Source organism: Dunckerocampus dactyliophorus, chromosome 13 (assembly GCF_027744805.1).
Source record: "Dunckerocampus dactyliophorus isolate RoL2022-P2 chromosome 13, RoL_Ddac_1.1, whole genome shotgun sequence".
Taxonomy (NCBI): domain Eukaryota; kingdom Metazoa; phylum Chordata; class Actinopteri; order Syngnathiformes; family Syngnathidae; genus Dunckerocampus; species Dunckerocampus dactyliophorus.
This window is the reverse complement of record NC_072831.1, coordinates 13,297,945-13,320,117: the sequence shown is the minus strand read 5'-3', so window position 1 is coordinate 13,320,117 and position 22,173 is coordinate 13,297,945. Positions and strand designations below refer to the sequence as shown.

Here is a 22,173-nt window from a genome sequence, read left to right as displayed (position 1 = left end):
TGTCGCAGATTTGCACAATGTTCTTTAGTGTATTGTGCTTAGTCTTGTTTAATTATGGCGTGAACAAAGGAAATCGGTGTGCCCCTTACTAATGCTTTAATTGCACAGGACGCAATAATCCCCTGCTGAGTCAGCATTCTCTGAGATAATTTAAAAATAATGTGCCACCTTGTTCTTTTTGCTCGAGTATTACTAAGTTTAGTCAGAAACAATGAGGAAACACACACAATCTGTGAATTAAGTCAGAAGCCAAAAAAAAACAATACGTGCAGTTGAAACCAGAAGTTTATATATTCCATGTAAAAACACAAATATTTTTTTTTACTATTTTTCATTATCTGAAATCAAATCAGACTAAACCTATCACGTTTTAGGTCAGTTGCATTACCATAAATCATTCTTTTTTTTGACTTTCTTCAAAGTCAAAAGTTTACATACATAAAGATAACTATAGTGTGTCTTTCAACATATTTTCGGAAGCTTCTGTTAGGTTAACTGACAAGATTTGAGTTAATTGAAGGCATATCTGTGCCTGTATTTTAAGGCCACGCCTCAAACACACCGTTTCCTTGTTTGGCATTATGTGAAAATAAAAAGAACATCAGCTAAGATATCAGGAAAAGAATTGTGGAGCTCCACAAGTCTGGTTTATCCTGTGCAATTTTGCTGCAATTTTCAGATGCTTCAAGGTGCCACATTCACCCGTTCAAAGAGCTATCTGCAAGTAGAAACAACATGGGAATGTCCAGCCATCGTACCGCACAGGCAGAGGACATGTTCTGTGCCTCAGAGATGAACATGTTTTGGTGAAAAATGTGCAAATCAATCCCAAAACCCTTGTGAAGATGATGGGTGAAGTTGGTAAGGGTGTGTCATGATCAACAGTCAAAGAGTCTTGCACCGACAAGGGTTAAAAGGCCACTCTACCAAGAAGAAACCATTAATCCAAAGCAACATAAAATAGGTCAGCTTACAGTTTGCAATCGTACATAGGGACAAAGACCCTAATTTTTGGGGCATGTCCTGTAGTCTGATAGAACGAAAGTGGGACTGTTTGGCCATAATGACCATCGTTACATTTGGAGGAAAAAGGAGCACGCGTGTAAACGCCATCCCAACTGTGAAGTGTGGGGGTGGCAGTATCACGTTGTGGGGATGTTTTGCTGCAGGACAAACTGGTGCACTTGATAAAATGGATGGCATTATGTAGAAAGAACATTACGTGGAAATATTGAAGCAACATCTCAAGCCATCAGCCAGGAAGTTAAATCTTGGTGATAAACGGGTCTTCCAAATGGACAATGACCCTACGCATACCACCAAAATAGTGGCTTAAGGACAACAAAGTCAATGTTTTGGAGTGGCAATCAAAAAGCCCAGATATCAATCCTATTGATAAGTTGTGGACAGATTTGAAAAGGCGTGTGCGAGCGAGACGGCCTACAAACTCGACTACGCCAGTTCTGTCAGGAGGAATGGGCCACAACTCCAAAAAACTATTGTGAGAAGCTTGTGGAAGGATACCCAAAACACTCCACCCACTCCAGCCCCCCCAAGAAGTGGGATATATGACTTGTCCACGTCACAAAATGGCACATGAGTCAGTGAGCTCTTTATTTGACAGGAGCCAATCATGAGCTATGAAAAAACTCACAACGAGCTTGTCACATTGGAAATTGCAGGAAGTCATTACTCAATAACAGTCTGACTCACAAACACTAAGCTCCTCAAACTGCAACTTAACACTCAAAAGATATACTGAATAAACATACAAACATGTACCAATGCAAGTACCAATGCAAATTAATTTTTAAAAAAGTTTTCCCATAATACATTTCATTTGAGCAAAGTTTCATTGGAGGACAAGCAGCATAGAAAATGGTGGATGGCACTGCTATGCCTGCTTTGTCCACCAGAGGGCACGAGAGAAGCCCAGAGGGAGGCTGACATCATTGCAGCGCCCCAATGGATGTGTTGCTCAGACACAATGAATCATGGCAAAAGTTTAAAAGAGTTGTTTCTTTTAATTTTAAACTCGTATTGGTACATGTCTGTATACCTTTATAGGTATACCTTTTGGGTGTTAAGTTGCTGTGTGATGAGTTTAGTGTTCAAGGTAAGATAGCACCTTGAGTCAGACTGTTATATTGTTAGATAAAATGACCTCCTGCGATTTCCAATGGGTTGACAAGCTTGTTGTGAGTGCACTGATAGCTTGTGATTGGCCCGTGCCAAAGAAAGAGCGCCCTAGCTCTTACGTACGATTTGTAAAAGCATAAACATGCGATGTTCCTGAATGCACCTTGTCTGAAACGAGCATGTCTGAAACATTTAAAGCAAGTGCACGACCGATAGAGAGGTCAGTAACAGTATGGTTAAAACACCTCAACAATTCTAACAAAAAATGAAGAACAAACTGCACAACGGAAAGTGAGCTTCCTTTAGTCTTCCTTTAAACATTGCCTGCAATTGACTGGCGACCTTGCAGTCCAGGGTGGACCCTGCCTCTTGCCTCTGTTTAAGACAGCTCAGAAGGGGACAAGTGTGGTGTGAATATTACATTTTTCGCCTTTGAGGTGTTCAAATCAGAGCTAATCTGAAACAAGATGAGAGTCCATCAAATAGTCCCCAGTGCATAGATGGCACAGGAGACAGGAAGCAGATTCACAGGTTATCAAGCATCTCATCTTGCCAGCTTGGATAAGGAGCACACAAAGAAGCTAAAACCCAGGAACAGGCACAGGTATGGTGGGATGTTGACAAGATAACACCAAGGGTAAGACTGGGAGCATCTACACTAATGAATGACCACAGAAGCATCAAACTTGGCCTTCAGCTAACAAGAGTTCTCTTTTTCTCCTCTGTTATGCTGAAACTATATAGTACTGCTTCATCACTACCAACATCCATACCAATTACTGTTTCCCCATTCAGTCTTTCTACTACAGAAATTAGGTGCAAAAGGCAGACATAAACTGATGAGTGGGTGGGTGTTTATTGTGTAGCAAATACAACTACAAAACGAAGGGAAAAGCGAGAACACAAAAACCTTCCATCGTTAAAGTCTCCTGCTTTGGAACACTTGGCCTTCCTGATGAAATACGTAACCGGACAAAGACAAGTGGATAAGATGAAAGCAGTGTGCCACCATTGTTCAGTAATAAGTCCAGTCCTGTCCAGTCCAGTCCTTCCACAACAGGAGATATGTGATGTTACACATATCAGTATTGGTATTGGTTGATATCGGAATTGGAAATCGAGAGTTATCGGTTATCGGCAAAAAAGCCAATATCGGACGTAGCTAATTAATAATGTGCATGTGCATGTGCATGTGCTCTTAACACCTCCAGCATTCTAATCTGAGCAATAACAATAACAAGGCAGATGTGGACAGGAAACGGTGTCTGAGTGTGCCTGTGGACATTGACACCAATGTAGCTTATTGATTTTCTGATAAATGGGACGGAAACCTTCATTAACCATTACATCCTGACTGACGTCTTCAGCAGCGAATATGATGCAGAGTTTGATTGATCCCCTATTTATAGTAAAACTGATCAATAGTGTTTATGTGTGGGAGGATTTAAATGTGCATTATTTGGAATATGTAACATTTGAGTTGGATTACATAGTTATCACTCCAGTTGAATTGTATAGATTTTCACTAAATGGTTCTACATTAGAATAATGTGATTGATAGTTAGTTGCTAGGAAACATCATAGTAATGATATGATTATGAGGGTAATGATGATTATAGGCGTTATAATGGTTATGTTTCAATTACGCATTTGTTTCCTTGCAGCCAAAAGGGATAATAAGTCTCTTCCTTTGTTTGAAGGGAACACATGGCCATTTCCAGCAGTCCCGCATAAAACTGCACTACTAAATATCTGCTTAAAATGAATTGCTTTTGGCAGATTTTTTTGGGCATTCAACACATGAACTTCTCCTGTGGGACGAGACCTTGTGTGTGTGACAAAGAGAAAAGAGAGTATGTGCAGAATACCTGAGCAAAAAATAGTCTTTCAGAGCGCTGGAGCGTCACTGTGCTCTTGTGAAATTCCCACGCACCACCGATACATTTTAATCATGCACTGGAGATGGGGGAACCTTGAGTTTGTTGAAACGAACGCCTACAGAAACCTACATCTGCAATGCTAATCACACTCCGGCAAAAGAGGCCCGCAGACTAGCCTCGTCTTCTCTGTCAGACTAAAAATGCATCTACAATAACATCTAAACACACTTGTTGCATGATATTTTCGGCAGTGCGACAGCAACAGCAACAAAGAAATATCCTCTTCATTTTGCAAATGTATACATAGTCAGTAGTAAGAAACTGTAGTGTAGTGGTCACCAACCTTTTGGAGCCCAAGATCTCTAGTCTCGGCCCCCCCGCCCCCCCCGCCCCAAATATATATTTGTGGATCTTCGTCGGGGCCGGGCTAACTACAAATCTATTTGGCTTGTTGGCTGAGTATCGTGGGCGAGCCAAGCGATAGTGGTTGAGGGGAGGGTCTGCATTACACTCGTCAGTCCTAATGAGCAGCGTTTTTTGGAGGTGCACATCTATGGAGTTATATAGACCCACACTGTTAGTTGAACATCAAAAGCACGACAGCAACTCTTCATTACATTTACAAGCAGCAGGCAAATCACCAGCAAAGATACCAGCTGGATTGGATTTCTCCGCAGGTGGTATCGGCAAATTACGATACGTAAATTGTGCATCCAGTACCGATGCTGGATTTGATCGCGCCCATTCCCACTTTTTTTATCAAAATGCTGACACTTGCAACTTTCTTTGGCTCCATTTTGGGTTATTTTGCAGCTGTGATCAAAAATAAGGAAAGACTTGATGTGAGAAACATCACTGAATTTAATAAATAACTTTGAGCAAAACACGAAGGTGGTGACCATGTTGATCTTTGTCAACAATCGAGTCTTCAATGAAGGTAAAAGTAAGCTTAACTGGTCATTTTTCCCTTTCATTCGTGATTCCTATGCATTTTGAATTTGTTTCTGCATGTAAAACTATAATTGTAAAACTATAAAAATGGGTTTTGGGTTAACCCATCCACCCATTTTCTAGGAGGCTTATCCTAATTAGGGTCGCGGTGGTAGGCGGAGCCTATCCCCGACTTCAGGCGAGAGGCGGGGTACGCTGTGGACTGGTCGCCAGCCAATCACAGGTTTTGGGTTAACATTTTTGGGGTTGGATTTACATTATTTCGTAAAGGAAAAATTAATTCAGTTAGAGTAAGTTTTGGTTAGAGTCGGACCTTCTGGAACAGATTAGTGACGCTAATCACGGTTCCACTGTACATAATGGCGCTTTGCTATACTGCCAAAAGGCAAGGCCACTTTTGTTCAATTTGGTTAATTTTTTAACTTTAACCTTCATTACGTCTCCCAAACATGAAGCAGACTCTTCTGGGGGTAGCGCATAAAAGAAAAGAAAAAGTGAAAAGTAAAGTTGAATTAGACATCGTAAAATGCTCAGTGGAGAAATAAACATTGGTTGCTTGCCTGGTCCAAGCTGCTCAAACGCCGCGACCATCATCAAGGATAAAGATGGTTTTCTTGAACATGTAAAAGGATTTTTTACTCTGAAATTGACTGCGATTACTCAGTGGTGCAGTCGCTTCGTTATTGAGATTTCCTCCTCCCAATAAGCTTGTCTCTCCCTCCTTTGCAACACCCTTCCCGTGACAACCACAGGGATAAAAGTAAGGAGTTGTTCTCTCTTTTTTAATCCTTTCATTTAATTCTGGTAGTTAATACTTTTATTACTGTATGTTATATGTCTATGGGTTACCTACAAATATGCCCATGCAGTTAATACTTTATGCTGACCCCAGACTAAATAAATGACTTTTTCCATGATATCATATGCGAACATGTGTTTCAAATGGGAGGTTGTGTGTTTTATTCAACCTCACTGCTTCCTCCACTGTGCTTCACTGACTGCCATCCTGGCTGCTTTTTTTCTATTCTCGCTGAGCGTCACAAACCTCAGGCCAAACCTGTTTTTAGGGGCTATTTTGAAAATACTCCCAGAAAGCTTTTAAAACCACCCAATAAGTCATGCCATTTCAGATAGATATTTTTTCCCCCTTTCTGCTTTGTAACGTCTAACACAGCCACCTCTCCGGGCTCCTTCCCAGGAGATAAATGCATCTCGAGTAGCTTTTGTTTGGATGTCACAATTCCAGAGGAATTTTCTGAGATTCTAATTGAACTTTTTGACTTGTATTCGCAACAGATTTGTCAAATATGACGATCAAGGTGTGTATCGTGTGTTGTCCTGCCTTTTTGCTCAACTTTAAACAATCTCTACAGACAGATAGATATAGATAGATAGATATAGATAGATATAGTTTTATAGATATTTCCAAAATGTGTGAGATACACAGATGATGTACACAAAATACTGATACTGTCTAATGAAATCACATCAATAAAAATCAACACAAAGGATTGCTGAACAGGAAGATCTGGGATTGGAAATATAACACACTTTGCAACAATACAGCAATAAACGACCAATTACTCGTCTAACAGCAGAATCCAATTTCAACAAAATCAAACAATATACTTCATTATTACTATTATTAGTATCATTTTTAGTATTGTAAGGCCCCACGGTTGGCCTAATGGTTAACATGTTGGCCACACGGTCAGTAGTTCGGGTTTGAATCTCCATTGGGCATCTCTGTGTGGAGTTTGCATGTTCTCCCCGTGCGTGTGTGGGTTTTGCGGGTACTCCGGCTTCCTCCCACATTCCAAAAACATGCATGTTAGGTTAATTGGCAATTGTCCATAGGTATGTATGGTTGTTGTCTACATGTGCCCTGCGATTGAACGGAAAGGCTCCATCATACCCTAGTGAGGATAAGTGAAGAGATGGATGAATGGCTTTTTAGTATTGTATTTGTATGTCTTCTCGATTGTTTTGTGTAAATTTCTACGAATAGAAACCTGGGATTGGGTTGGTGTTGGGGTTGTTTTGTTTTTTTCTTGGTTAATTTAATAGATAACAAAAAAAAATACACTTCATGCATTGAGCATTACCTTGCTTAATTTATATTCTACACATATTCATACATTATACAATGTTTCTGTCAGTTCTTTACTCCTGTATTTATTATTTACAGAATTGATCTCTTTATTTCGTAAATATTTATGACTTTACAGTTATTTATTCTACTTATGTATTATTGCTTTCTTTTTCATTTTCTATTTTCCTTCATCACTAAATAAGTAAACTGCTACACATTCTTTATTCCTTTATCTCTCTATTAAAATTGAGACTTAAACACAGGAAGAGAATGCATTTTTAGGGACTACATACGCACGATATGAATTACCGTCGTTCCTCGCCACGTCACAGTCCGAATTTCGCGGCTTCACTCTATCATGGCTTTTCAAAAATATACGAATTTATAAATTATGCTGTTTCGTGGTTGAGTACAGCCTATTATTAGTACAGCAAATATGATTATTTAAGCACATTTTTACATTCTTTGCCTTTGCAAGCGTAAAAATGGCTTAATGAACTAAAATAAAAATATAAGGAAGAAGATTGTGAAGATGCATTCAAGGACGTGAAGTAATGTAGTATTCTACATTGGTGACTACGTGTCAGTAATGTTACTGTAGTGTTTGGTGAGACACACAAGCACCTGACTTGATCGCCAGAACAGGCTTATATTGCAGATTTGAATCATCTCATAACAGGAACAATAATAACATAATAATCATAATAATAACTACTGTTGCGGCCGTCAAAGCTAAACCTCAACTCTGAACGCCCGACGTCTCTTCCTGTCCTCCACACGTCCAGAACACATTTATTGCAACACACGTCTTATTTATGTCTTCAATTTCTTATTTTCTCTGATTTTGTCTACTATATTGGGTAATAAACAAGGGATTACTTTATTGTAAGCGTCAACGTGTTAAAAATGAATTATCAGTACCGTAGATCCTCGCTTTTCGCAGGGGTTATATTCCGGGACCAACAGCAAATAGTGAAAAACCGCAAGAAACTGAAAAGCCCATAAAAATGTAGATTTTTTTACACATAGTTGTGTTCACCTCACTGCAAGTTTTGAGGCTGGATTGACTGTTGAAGCTAGTGCTTCTGTATCCAAACAAACTTTTTTTTCTGTCTCACAGCACACAACTTTGGTACGTTCAAGGACCGCCAACCAAAGTGCAGACGTTCAACAAACATTATCAGTGAACTGTAAAGACACAAAAAAACATGTCTATTTTTGGAGAAACCAAATCAAATGAATGCTGAATTGCGAATGTGCGTGGATCCACTGTAGTCACGGAGAAGGGGTGGGATTAAATAAGCTTTGCTTCATCCTACTCCTTTTCGGACATGTTAAATTGACCAAATGTAAACATGTGATGTTCCTTAAAAGCATCACCATGATCACAACCAACCAACCAAGCCCTGCTAATAAATCTGTAGGATCCAAAGTGTAAAATGTACACAAAAGAAATATAGTTAAAGCATGGCTGTCTGGACTTTTGATTGCCTATTAACTATGTGTTTCGTTTATCAGTGTCATATTCTGGTTGGATCAATCATGTTTTTCCTGTCTTTGTTGTCTGCTTTGTATTGATTTTACCTCGTCTCATCAGTCAGGCACTATTGTGTGTACACAATTACTGCCAGCCAGTCTGCGTTTTCCTTTCTTGTATATGTTCACGCTCTCTTGTTATTGTTTGCTTGCATGTGTCAACCATTCAACTCCTTCCCTTCACTTGGGTTCTACCAACTGTCTCTTCTACATGAGTTTATCGTTCTACAATTCACTTCGGTACAGTTTTACACGTTTTGAAATTGTCAGACATGATGAAGGGTACTAAAATAATCCATATTTTACAGCCGCATGTTTTTCCCTTGTAATAAACAGTAGACACAAAACTACAACATTGCCATCATCGTTTTCTTCTTTGTACAATTTATTGCAGTTTAATGCTGGTGTAATATCCCACTATTCAAATAGCTGATGCATTAGATACTTTCGAGGGGTGATTCTCAAGTGGTGGGTCGTGACTGAGCCGTTTTCAGTGGGTCACGGGTCTTTTTTGTTGGGAATGAAAAAACAAAACAATGTAATGACCATTCTTGCCTGTGCTACTCGCTTGCTACATCACCACAAGGTGGTTGCCCAGGCAGCCGCTGCAAACAAACAGTTCATTTAAATTTCCACAGTTTGGGTCGCCACTTGTCATTGAGGGGTGACGGTGGGGGCCGCAGACAAACCAGTTGACGCCCACTGCAGTCGTCCCTTGCCACTTCGCAGTTTGAATTTCGCGGCTTCACTCTGTCACAATTTTTCAAAAATATAATTTCACGAATAATGCTGTTTTGTTGTTGAATACGACCTGTTTTTATTCAAAAACATGCCTATTGAAGCAAAATCTACATATTTTTTGCCTAAATTAAGCATTTTCAAACATAAAAATGGCTAAATGAACTAAATATAAATGTGCTGCATTCAGAAGATGCATTCAAAAATGCTGTGAATGATATGTAGTATTCCACACTGGTCACTAGGTGTCAGTAATGTTACTGCAATGTTCGGTGAGACTTGATCGCCGGAGCAAAGGGCTTTTATTGCAGGTTTGAATTATGTCACAGCAGGCACAATAATCCCTCATAAAAACACAGGTTGCTGCAGTTACTGCCAAGCTAAAATTTAACTCTAAACCCCAACATCACTCCCTGTCTGCCTGGCACTCAGCTCCCCATGGGAACACATTTATAGCAACACACACAAGCACAAGTCATTAACCATGTATGTCTTAAATGGCTTACTTGCTCTTATTGGGTAGGATGAGTATAAAAGCCACTACAGGGGTGTTATTTCATTTGTCTAGAGGGATCTGATAATGTTAAAAAACGTATTTAGAGGGTCGTAAAACAGGATTTCTATGCTCTAACTCCAAAAATATTCCATAATACATAAGAATCTTACTTCACAGACATTCACTTATCATGACCGGGCCGGGAACCAGTTAACCACAATGATCGAAGGATTACTGTAAAGCACGTTAACAAGGGTTCCTTTGCATGGAACATAAATAAAATAGCTGATTGCATGTTTAGTCCTAGAAGGTAACCCACCTGTATTGATCTATCCTGCATTCACATTATCGTATCTTTAGGATGAAACGTTTTGGAAAATGGGAGTTATGCGTTCAAGTCAGGTGTTACGTAATCACACTTGTTGCTACATCCTACAACCGTGAAAAATCACAAATTGAATTGACTCATCATTTCTTCCTACAACTCGGTTAGATGATTTTGGATTGGTCAGAAACATCACCTGTAGCAACGTAGCGCATGTTGACAGGCGCATTGTTGAATTCCACACATTATATTAATAACACATCACATTGACTTATTTTATCTGAAAAAGCAGGACAACTACCAAGAGGACACCAGCTGCTGTGAGCGATGATTCCTGGCAGGGATGTTAGCTCATTAGTTCAGTCATAAAGTTGTGTTTTTTTCATACACGTTGCAGCAAATACAATGAAGACTGAAGAATGGAACTGAAGGATGACAGTGGCTTGGTGCTGTTCCGACTTCAATATAACCATGACGAGCCCTACAAGTTGCTTGAAATGTGGGGGGAAAAAAAGGTTGCGTGCAGAGGGTGACGAAGCCAGCGAGGCGAGAAAACAAACAATAGGATGAGGGAGACGCTCCTACCTGCTCTTCTTCCCTCCATCATCTCCTTCCCATCCCCCTGCCCCCTTCTTAACAAGGAGAGTTTTCTCTTCCCCTCTCATCTCTCCCTCACTCCCCTCTGGTTTCGCACCATCTCCAGGGACCAAACACACCCCTGTCAGGTTTCTATGGAAACGCCTCACACACGCTCTCATGTGATGCTCCCTTTTGCTCTGTCTTGCAGCGGTAATGCCTGCATCCTCACTCTCCTCCATTAGCATCCTTCTCGCTTAGCGACAGCGGGGTTGTCAAAGCCCTGATGTGCCACAAAGTCTCAAATTTCAACCACCTAAGGAAACACGTATAAACACAATAGGATGACTACGTCTCTTTTATTTAAGCAACTTTACTGTGCATCATAAAGAGATTTATTTGGCACGGAACTGCCTTAGCCATGCCACTATCAGTGGAAGTAAGACAGGACAAAGTGGCTGTGTCCCACAGCTGGGACATAACTCATCTATAATTCAGTCCTATTTCTCCTACTTAAAGTCAGCGTAGAGGTGTGCAAAAAAAGCAAAGGCTTTTAGATCCTTGCCCACTCTTCTGGGGTTACAATAAAAAGGACAGTGCTACTCTGCTGCAGGGCCACTTTGACTCACAGCACACAGCCAACTTCGTATGTCTAAAGGACCACCTTGTTGTCCAGCCGTCATGGGAAACACCTGTCACACCCGCCTAACCTCATCCATTCACACACATTTACACCTTCCATGCTACTTCATGATTGCCTTCGCATCCCAGAGATGCCGGAGAAAGAAAAGTGTCGTCATGGGCTTGAAAAATCCCACGGCAAATGCACCGCATTTCCCTCCCCACCACACCTCCAAAACTGAGGAAGAGCTTAGTATGTTCTTCCGTCACCACCGAACCCCGAGGACCTCGCCAGGGCCCGTCAAACACGCATATATTTATTTTCCAGTATATTACTTCAAATGCCCTGTGACCAGAGAAAGACGACGCCTATTAGTACTGCTAAAGTGGCTCTACCTTTTTCCTGGGAGTTAACAGTTGAGTCATACTGGACAGAATTGTCACATTCAAAGAAAGGCTGAAAAAGCTGCAAGAGTACAAAACCTGCTCAGTCCAAAGAGTGTCACGAGTCTTACCTTTGTGCCTGCTCCTCCACATGCCAATATCCACCTTTACATCACTGAGTGGGAGTCCAAGGCACACACACTCACACACGTGCATAGATTGTGAACACAATCCCCTGCCTGAGTTGGTGTCCTTGCACTTCCTTCAAATTGTTTCTTTGATTTATTTTTATTTTTTGTATTTTATGCGGTCTTTGTTCCAATTGCCCGGCAGCTCATCCCTCCCGTAGGCTGCTCCAGGTCTAACAAGGCATCGGCACAGTGCTGGATGACAGTGGAGAGTGAGAGAGAGAGAGAGAGAGAGAGGAGAGGAGAGAGGGAAAGATGCATCAAGCCAGCAGCAGCAGAAGGACTGATGTGATTGTACCTTCAGAGTAAAAGCTTCAAAACAAATGACAACTCCATTGATGAATGCATCGCAATGTCGGCATACTCACAATGAGGCAGGATGGCTGTGCACCAGTCAGCCTTTCATTGGCATCCACAAAATAGCTGCATACTAGGGATGGGCAGATAGATCCTAATATCAATAGTATACCAAGGGTGGTCTCAGTATCGGATCGATACTAGCGTGATGTGATTTCCAATATATTTTTTCGTTCTCTTCTATGTTTAGCCTTCATATTTCATATTGTTATGTTTATATACTGTTATATTGTTTACAAACTTAGGGAATATGTTAGAAACACAATTGTTTATTTGTTCACACATAAGTTCATTGATAACAATATACATTTTTGGTTTTCCTAAAAAGTGTTTTATTGTCATATTAATCATGATCACAAAAACAAAGGCAAAAATCAAAAAAATAAAAAATAATTCAAATTTGAAATCCTAGTATCATTATCAGTAGCGACAGTTCTGGCCCTGTCTTCAGTTGGTATCTGATCGACACCAAAATTTGCAGTTTTGTACTGAACCGGGACTGGCGGATACTTGCCTCTGTTAACTCGTTCACGAGGATACCAGGTGACATGGCATTAATTGTGCAACTGTTGGTCTAACTGCATTTGTGTGAATGTATTAACCCAGTGGAAAAAGCAACATATCTGCTCCTTGCCTCAAGTCAACTCTCCTTTCCAATTCATGTTACCGTCCGAGCTGCTCGCTCGCTCAGAGAACTCGGGCACTCGCGAACTTAGACTCACTGGACTGACTCACCAACACTGGCATGAGGGTGCCAACAAGTGAAACATGAACCTGATGTGGGCTCACAAGTTAAGTGAGTCGAGTAGGTGGACATGTTGCGCATGTGCGAGTTTCTCAAGTGACGTACAGTATACAGTATTTAAATGACATCTGTAAAGTCACAAAAGATCTAAAGCTAATATTATTTGCAGACGATACAACCGCATTCTGTTCTGGAGATAGTACACAAGAGCTAATAAAAAAAAAATCAGATGATTTAACCATACTAAAAAGGTTTGGTTTGATAAAAACAGACTAACCTAAGTAAAACTAAAATAATAATAATTATTATTTGGTGGCGCGCTACTACGTGCCATTCAGTCCTTGTACAACCGGAGCAGGAGTCTATAATTTTCATGGACAGAATTTCTAGGCGCAGCCAAGGTGTCGAGGGAGTCCAGTTCGGGGGCACTAGGATCTCATCTCTGCTATTTGCAGACGATGTGGTCCTGATGGCCTCATCGGGCTGTGACCTGCAGCGTTTACTGGGACGGTTTGCACATGAGTGTGAAGCTTCTGGGATGAGACTCAGCACCTCCAAATCCGAGGCCATGGTTCTCAGTCGGAAAAGGGTGAATTGCTCCCTCCGGGTTGGGAATGAGGTCCTGCCCCAGGTGGAGGAGTTCAAGTATCTCGGGGTCTTGTTCACAAGTGAGGGAAGGTTGGAGCGTGAGGTCGATAGGCGGATCGGCGCAGCGTCTGCAGTAATGCGGTCGTTGTACCGGACCGTCGTGGTGAAGAGAGAGCTGAGCCGGAAGGCAAAGCTCTCAATTTACTGTTCGATCTATGTTCCCACCCTCACCTATGGTCATGAGCTTTGGGTCATGACCGAAAGAATGAGATCGCGGATACAAGCGGCTGAAATGAGTTTTCTTCGTAGGGTAGCTGGACTCACCCTAAGAGACAGGGTGAGGAGCTCGGTTATCCGGGAGGAGCTCAGAGTAGAGCCGCTGCTCCTTCACATCGAGAGGAGCCAGCTGAGGTGGGTCGGGCATCTAGTCCGGATGACTCCCGGACGCCTCCCTGGTGAGGTGTTTCGGGCATGCCCAGCTGGGAGAAGGCCCCGGGGAAGACCTCGGACACGCTGGAGAGATTATGTCTCACAGCTGGCCTGGGAACGCCTTGGTGTCCTCCCGGTGGAGCTGGAGGAGGTGGTCGGGGACCGGGAAGTCTGGGCTTCCCTACTGAGACTGCTGCCCCCGCGACCCGGACCCGGATAAGCGGAGGAAAATGGAATGGAATTATTTGGTAAGTGCAAAAAGAATGAGCAAATACAAATTGACGGCGTGGACATTGAGAGGTGGAAAAAAAAAAAAAAATTGGGGGTCATAATAGATGATAATATGAACTGGAAATCTCACATTAAAAATATACACCATAAAAGGGCAAGAAATACTTCAATACTAAATAAAGCAACATTTGTTCTGGACCAAAAATCACTCCATACGCTCTATTGTTCACTGATATATTGTCTGGAGATATGGGGTAAAAATATAAAAGTACACGTCACTCACTAACAATGCTACAAAAAAAAGGGCAATTAGGATAATCCATAAGGCCGCTTACAGAGAAAATTTGCTGACTTGTACATTTTCAAACAGCTAAACTTATGCATACAGCAAGAAGCTCTGTGTGATTCCCTGTCTATCGAGGCGGCAGAGCCAGGGCTAAGATGAAAGTAAAGCAGCTAGCAAGGAAGTGGAGATTCAAGCCTTTGGTACCTTTCATTATCATGGGAAACGTGAATTCACTACCGAGCAAGATCCACGAGCTGGCAGGAATGTGAAGACCTTCAGGGAGTGCAGCTTATTTGTGCTTCACTGAATGGCTAACAGCTAGCGCCCCAGATGCTAACGTCAGGAGCTAGCTGACTTCAGAGCAGTCACGGCGCAAAGGAGGTGGGCTTGCACTGTATGTGAACAAACTGTGGTGTTATCCTGGCCATGTGAACATAAAAATGTCCATCTATACTGCATTTTTTTAAAAATCGTTTTTCATTATCGGGAAAACCCCCGATACCATTATCTACCGATATCACATTTTTATGCCAAATAATATCGGTGGGCCGATATTGGACTTCCATAGTTATCACCGTTTACTGTGGCCTTGATGCCATTAAGAGTTTTGGTGTGCATCACTACACCCGACTGAATGTAGAGTCCAATGCAGTCATACAGTCATGCCAATTCTTGGAAGTTCTCCTCTAAATGATCAGTGCACTTGTTATGATGACCACAAAATGATCGGTGACCTTAACAGGTGCTCAGGATTGCTTTAAGCTATTGCCACAGTAATCATTCCGAACTTTGTGTTGATGCTGTGCACTTAACGCAGTTAAATAGTCAATAAAGGCTTCATCTCATAGACTTAATAATTGTAGCAGAATTTAACATCAAATCAGGTATCAGGTAAATGTTATGAGATGCATCAGGCTGGTGGTTGGACCCCAAAGCAGAGACAACAAAAAGCAGTGAAGAAAAAGGTTTAATACAAAAAGCGCACTCTGACAGAGTGGAAAAAGCATACAAAAGAAAAAAAACAAAATACAATGAAAGAACCAGGCAAAGCCAGCAAAACTACAAACAGAAGGAGCTGGAGATGGTTGAGCAGAGCGTGAGCGTAGACATTGCAACAATGTGGCAGCCAGTGAGTGTCCAAGCATGGCTTATGAAGGCCTGATTGCAATAGGTCCCAGGTGTGCGCATGTGGCTCCGCCCCGGCAGGACCAGCATTGCATTGCAAAAGAGAAAAGACAGGCAGCAGCAGAGCAGCTCCAGCAGAACATGACAAAAAATGCATAATAACAGAAAGAGATGTAAAAATAAAAATGAAAATGGATCAAATAGATAAACAAAGGGAATTTTCTATCACCCACTTGCACGCTATTCAGTCCTTAGTCTGATGAGAAGTCTCAATAATAGTAATGGTCTCATGTTTACAGTTACAAGGTGGTACAAGAGAATAACATTCCAGGTGTTGTCCAGACGAGGCGAAAAAGAATGGAAATGTCCAAAACTAATCTGCTGCTCCTTTGAACATTTTGTATTGGTGGAAAAGGAGGAAAACATCGACCTTGCCCATCAACCCTTCCGTTTTTCCCGGGAAATCCCGTATTTTTAACTTCCTTGAAAAAAAAAATCCTCCCCGTACTGTCGGCAGCCTGCCGGAGCGGCACGGCTTCTGCTCCACTTGGCCTCAGCAACACTCTGTAAACATCGGCGTACACGCGTCATGTAATTCAGTCAAGCGCGAGACAGACTGGAGATGGAAATGGTTGGACATGACGACAATGCTGGAAAAGGCATCTCTGCCAAAAAAAAACACATTTGTGTAAGTATCTTGATTATATGAGGCTTATTATCCATACAGGTACATAAAAAAGAGCTAGGTCGGACATACTCATGCTAGTTGTAAAGTATGTAACACCAATTTGGAACATGAAGAAAGAAATGTTATATGTTGCAAAAATGAACCATATAGAGCATCCGCTGTGGAACACATACACAACAATGGACTGGCGACGGCGCACAGTGATACGACGGGAGAGAAAGTAATGTGCGTGCGATTGTGAAGTCTATTTTTTTTTGAGGAGGCATTTTTGTGATGCAAATGTATTACTCTTTTGAAGGCATATTGTTTTGAGAAGCCGAACTCTTGGCTTAAGTGGCCCCACCAACTAACCGGAACGCCGTTCCTCATCGCCTAAATCCAACCACAACTGGGCTCATGAGACAAAGTGGGGGGGGTAAGTCACTTTTGATGCACTACACTGCTGATGGAGATGTCATACAACTTCATGTCGATCCCTTTAAACATAGCATGCTAGCGAGCTAACTAGTTGGCCTCCAATTTATTTATTCTAAAATTAAAAAACGGTTTCAAATGGAGTGGGGAAGAAAGACAAAGTAAGAAGGCAAAAACTTACCACTTCCAGACAGAATGGGAGGCGAACTTTGTTTTCAGTCTATCATGTTGGACATGCCATGGCTGACTACATGCAGTGTGCAGGTAATGTCATGTAATATCATGTCGATGTTGTATATCATTACTGATACCTAGTGACCTGAATACTACATACTGTATGACTTGTCCTTCAAAATGTTTTGACTAATAATGGGCCACCATCAACCACGAAACAATACATTTTTGAAAACACAAACTGGAGTGAGGGAGCGACATAGCGAGGGATGACTGCATTGAAATAATAAAGCATCTTTGAGTAGACTTTAAATATCATATAGTATCCAATTGCCGGACTGAGTGTCCTGGTTTTACGTGATCACAATATGGTCACCCTATATAAAAAGGTTTGGTCACGTTGTTAAGTTAAACGTCCTGGAACCTTCAGTGCCACTACCATTTAGGGGGTTGCACTGTATGTATATCTTATAGCACTGTCTAAGTTCAGGATAAAAACAAATGTAATTCTGGTATATGCTTATTGCTAAAAATTGTGCACCCCATTTTTCTTTGTATAATCATTCCGTCCTCAAAAAACTGTTCAAATGAATCTTAAAGGCCCCAAATTATTAAGACATTCAAGACAAACTTCTGACCCGGTCCAGGTATTAATTGAAATTCTGATAACTTTGTGATTCAAGCTCAAACCTTTAGGATATGAAATTTCTGCATGAGTGAGGATCACGTCTTTGAGTTTTTTGGATATGATGAATGTGTTTTTATACGAGTTTTACAGTTTCACATTTCGGTTATAAAAGCTATTTCTTCTGACTTCTTTCCATCATTCATATTGAGTTGCCGCATTTTCCTGTGTCAATGTGTCTTTTGTTCCAAACCCCTCTGTGCATGCAAAAAAGGAACAAATAAAACCAGAGCAAAATGTTATTGCTGAGCGTCAGCCTGCTGAAAAGAGAAGGAGTGATTCAGATGAATCAGAATAAATGATGGCAATGAAGTGACTTTTACTTTGAGTAACATGATTATTGTCACCCAGACTTAGTTGCATATACCATTGGAGACGGAACTGTCCCTCTCAAATTAAGTTTCTTCACCTGACATTTTGAGTTAGAAAATTAAAATGTCATCTTCCTTATGTTTGATGACGTGAGGTTCACTACAGAGGAATAATGTTTCCTGTTTATCAATCCAAAATGTCAAGATGGAACTCGATTATGTTTATAGCTTCGCCTCCATAGTTATTTGCCTAGAGAATATTTGACATATTGACAGAAGTCTGAAACTGTGCAGGCATTAGTAAACGTAAGCAGAAACACGTGATGATAAATTATGTTGGAATGAAAAATATGTCACTTGATGAAGATGATTAAAAATTCTTGCCTTTTTTTTTTTTATTAAAACCTGTTTATGACCTTCTAAATACAGTTTTAAACATTATTACAGCCTCGTCGGAATAACACCCCTATTGTCACCTTTACCCTGGTATTACCCAATATAAGGCAAGGCAAGTTTATTTATAGGGCACAATTCAAAGTGCTTTACAGAAAAGAAGGGTAAAATCACTTCATAAAATAATTTCATAAAAACATCAAATCATTGTAAAATCAACATTCCATAAAACCAAAACATTAAAAATGAAGAGTGCAGATAAAATACCGCATACGCACAATTGAATAGAAGTGTTTTGAGCTTGGATTTGAACGTTGCCAAAGTTGAGGATTGTTGCACATCTTCCAGAAGACTGTTCCAGATTTTGGCAGCATAAAACAGAAACGCAGCCTTTAATTTAGTCCTGACTTTCGGCACTCGCAGGACACTACTCCCTGAGCTGCTCAGAGCCTGAGATGGTTTATGTGGGTCTAACATGTCAGAGATGTACTTTGGCGCAAGACCATGAAAAGACTTGTACACAAGCAGAGCTGTTTTAAAGTCGATTCTCTGAGCGACAGGAAGCCAGTGCAGAGACTTGAGTACTGGACTAATATGGTCATATTTCCTGATTCTAGTCAGGACTCAAGCAGCAGCATTCTGGATGTACTGCAGCTGTATTACAGCTCATTTAGTGAGCCCGGTGAGAAGGCTGTACTGTAGTCTGGCCTGATGGAGGCAAAGGCATGGATTAGTCGCCCTCAATCTGGTTCAGACACTATTCCCTTGATTTTGGCAATGTTTTTCAGGTGGTTTAAAGCTGCTGATGTTATTGATTAAATGTGGCTGTTCAAGTCTGAGTCCATTATTATCCCTAGATTTCTAACCTGATGACTAGGTTTTAGAGAAAGAGTCTCAAGGTGACTGTGAACACTTTCTCTTTGTTTCTGTGGGCCAAAGACAATGATTTCAGTTTTGTCTGAGTTCAGCTCGAGAAAGTTGGTTTGCATCCACACGCTGATCTGTTTGATGCAGTGACAAAGTAAATCTGCAGGACCGTGTTCACCTGCCGTCAGTGACATGTAGACCTGAGTGTCATCTGCATAGTTGTGGTAGGACACATTGCAGCTGTGTATTAGCTGGCCTAAGGGCAGCATGTACAGATTGAACAATAGGGGTCCCAGGATTGACCCCTGAGGAACACCAGTGGTCATAGCCATTTGGTCTGAGACACAGTTACCAATTCCAAGAAGGACTTTCTGTCCTCCAGATAGGACTTGAACCGGTTTAGAGCAGTACCAAATATTCCCACCCAGTTTTCCAACCTCTTGTATAAGATCACATGGTCAACTGTGTCAAAGGCAGCGCTCACGTCTAGCAGAACTAAAAGTGAGACTTTGCCTGCATCTGTGTTCAGACGGATATCATTTGTCACCTTGATCAGAGCTGTCTCAGTGCTGTGGTGAGGCCTAAGCCTGACTGGAAAGTATCAAACACGTTGTTAGAGAGGAGAAAGTCAGTAAGCTGTTGGTATACAACCTTTTCTAAGACTTTCCCCAAGAATGGCAGGTTTGATATGGGCCGATAGTTGTTCAGTACTGTGGCATCAAGACTGCTCTTATTCAGGAGAGGCTTAATGACAGCAGTTTTTAGGGCCTTTGGAAATGTTCCAGTCTGAAGTGAGATGTTAACTAGATGAGCGAGTTGTGGTAGCAAACTGCTCAGCACAGACTTTAGAACTCTAGTGGGTAACTCATCAAGGCAGCACGTTGATGGACTCAGACTGCAGATGATATCTTCGAATGTTTCATCAATGACAGGTGTGAAATGTGTCAGATCGAGGTGTCTTGCTAGCTGCAGAATAGTAATTTGTGTTGTGGAAGTGATTGCATTTTTTAAGCTTTGTCATGAAAGAAGTTGCAAACTCATTGCACTTAAATGTAGAAATGAGTTGAAAGGGCAGTGAAATTGGAGGGTTTGTTAATCTGTTAACTGTAGCAAACAGTACACAAGAGTTGTTACTACAGTTGGTAATGATTTTAAAAAATAACTCTCCTTGTACTGTTATTATCCAGCTTGTGTAGCAGCTATTTATTTATACCACCTTTGAATTTCCTCCCTAAATTGTCCATAGGTATGAATGTGAGTGTGAATGGTTGTTTGTCTATATGTGCCCTGCGATTGGCTGGCGACCAGTCCAGGGTGTACCCCGCCTGTCGCCCGAAGTCAGCTGGGATAGGCTCCAGCATGCCCCCGCGACCCTAATGAGGATGAAGCGGTATAGAAAATGGATGGATGGATAGATTATTCATTCAAATGTAAAAAGCTACAGAGACATTGGAGATGGCCTCACTCTCAACTAACTATATAGAATATACTGTACACGTAATTATTGTAGCATTTGGTCTTTTGAAGTCGGGTAGCAACTTGTACTGAATCGATGTCATCATAGTCACATAGTTTTTTACATAATAATGTTTTTCAGTTCATTTTGTATACAGTTAGAAGTGAGGCACGTTTTAAAAAATTATTCTAAAATAAAAAGGATTGTGAGTGTGAGGAACCTTATGTTCTTAACCTATAAGAACCCAGACCCATTTGTGCTTAAAGTGAAATGATTTACCACTGACCAAGTTGACTTTACTTTACTCATTTGTACCACTAAACGTTAATATCATTATACCTGTGTCCTCTCACTAAACGTCTTCATTCTTTGCTTCATGTTATTATACAGTATAATGTCGAGTGAACTGTGGTGCCTCCCCTTGTCCTAATGAAAATAATAATAATAATAATCTAAAATATATACTAATATTTGTCCATTGAACTGTATTATAAATGTATTTTCTGTATGATTCCAACCATTTTCATTTAGTAAAAATCCCTGAATTTGCACATTTCCTGATTAAATACAAGTCAGACACCTAAGATGAGGCCACCGTGAGAGTCACTTCTTGGCTTATGCTGTACGTTCACGCTGCAGTGTATGGTGCCCAATTTAAATTTTTTTGTTAAACTCCGATTTTTTGCGTGGTGGTTCACATTACCAACAAAATGCAACTTGTTCGGGGAGTGACGTGCATGCTCAAAAGCAAACAGTAGTTCGGATACATATCGGAATTATATCTACATAAGAACGAGGACTGAGTCGCATTTGAAAATACAGGACTTGTACTGTTCACACCGACATGAGAAAAATCAGATACGGTGCATACTGTATATCCGACCAGTATGTCATCGAAAGGCGTGGTTTACCGTGTGAGACTTAGATAAAGGTATTCACCAATGTAGGCCTCTGAGCCACTTCTCATCCAAAAATTATTTTTAAAAAGTGTCAGGGAAGCAACTCATGTAATGAGCTCATGTCCCACCACTCCTGCCACCCACACGCTCCTGGGATCAGACGTCACAGCAAGTTCTCCAAAAACTGCCATAGCCAAAACTCTTGCCCTCTTTCTTTGTAATTTCCTACGCGGAATCGTTCGGTTAAGAAAATATTGACTCCCGTTGCACAAAGTCGTTGAAATTGCCACAAACGCATTAAGCAGAGCACTTACACTGCAGCAATCTTTACTTCCGTAAACACACGGAAATGCGTGCGACGTTGTGCTTTTGTATCACTTCCTCGACACTTTTGCATTCACGTTAACAAGTCGCATTTTTTACCTTCGCCAAGTGCAGGGCAAAGCGCAAGTGCAGCGCGGAGGTCATCATGGCTCCTGCCAGTTTCTGTTTGTCAGCATGTCGCCTATAATATAATGTTGCAAAAACATTTCATAGATGCCATGACTTTCTGCATCCTGTGTAATTTCATCCTGTGTATTTTCAGTACAGATGCATCC

The 22,173-nt window shown here is 41.1% G+C and overlaps 1 protein-coding gene across 2 annotated transcripts in view; it reads right to left on the bottom strand.

Moving 5' to 3' along the window:
- Positions 1-12,102, bottom strand: part of lingo2b (leucine rich repeat and Ig domain containing 2b) — a 57,222-nt gene extending 45,120 nt beyond the window's left edge. Inside the window, exon 1 of one of the 2 annotated variants that reach the window (XM_054797078.1) lies at positions 11,870-12,102. The gene's annotated coding sequence lies outside the window, so the exon portion shown is untranslated. Of the gene's footprint in view, positions 1-10,742; positions 10,774-11,869 lie in introns of those variants that run through there. The other variant, XM_054797079.1, reaches the window with a different exon arrangement.
- Positions 12,103-22,173: the final 10,071 nt, after the last annotated feature.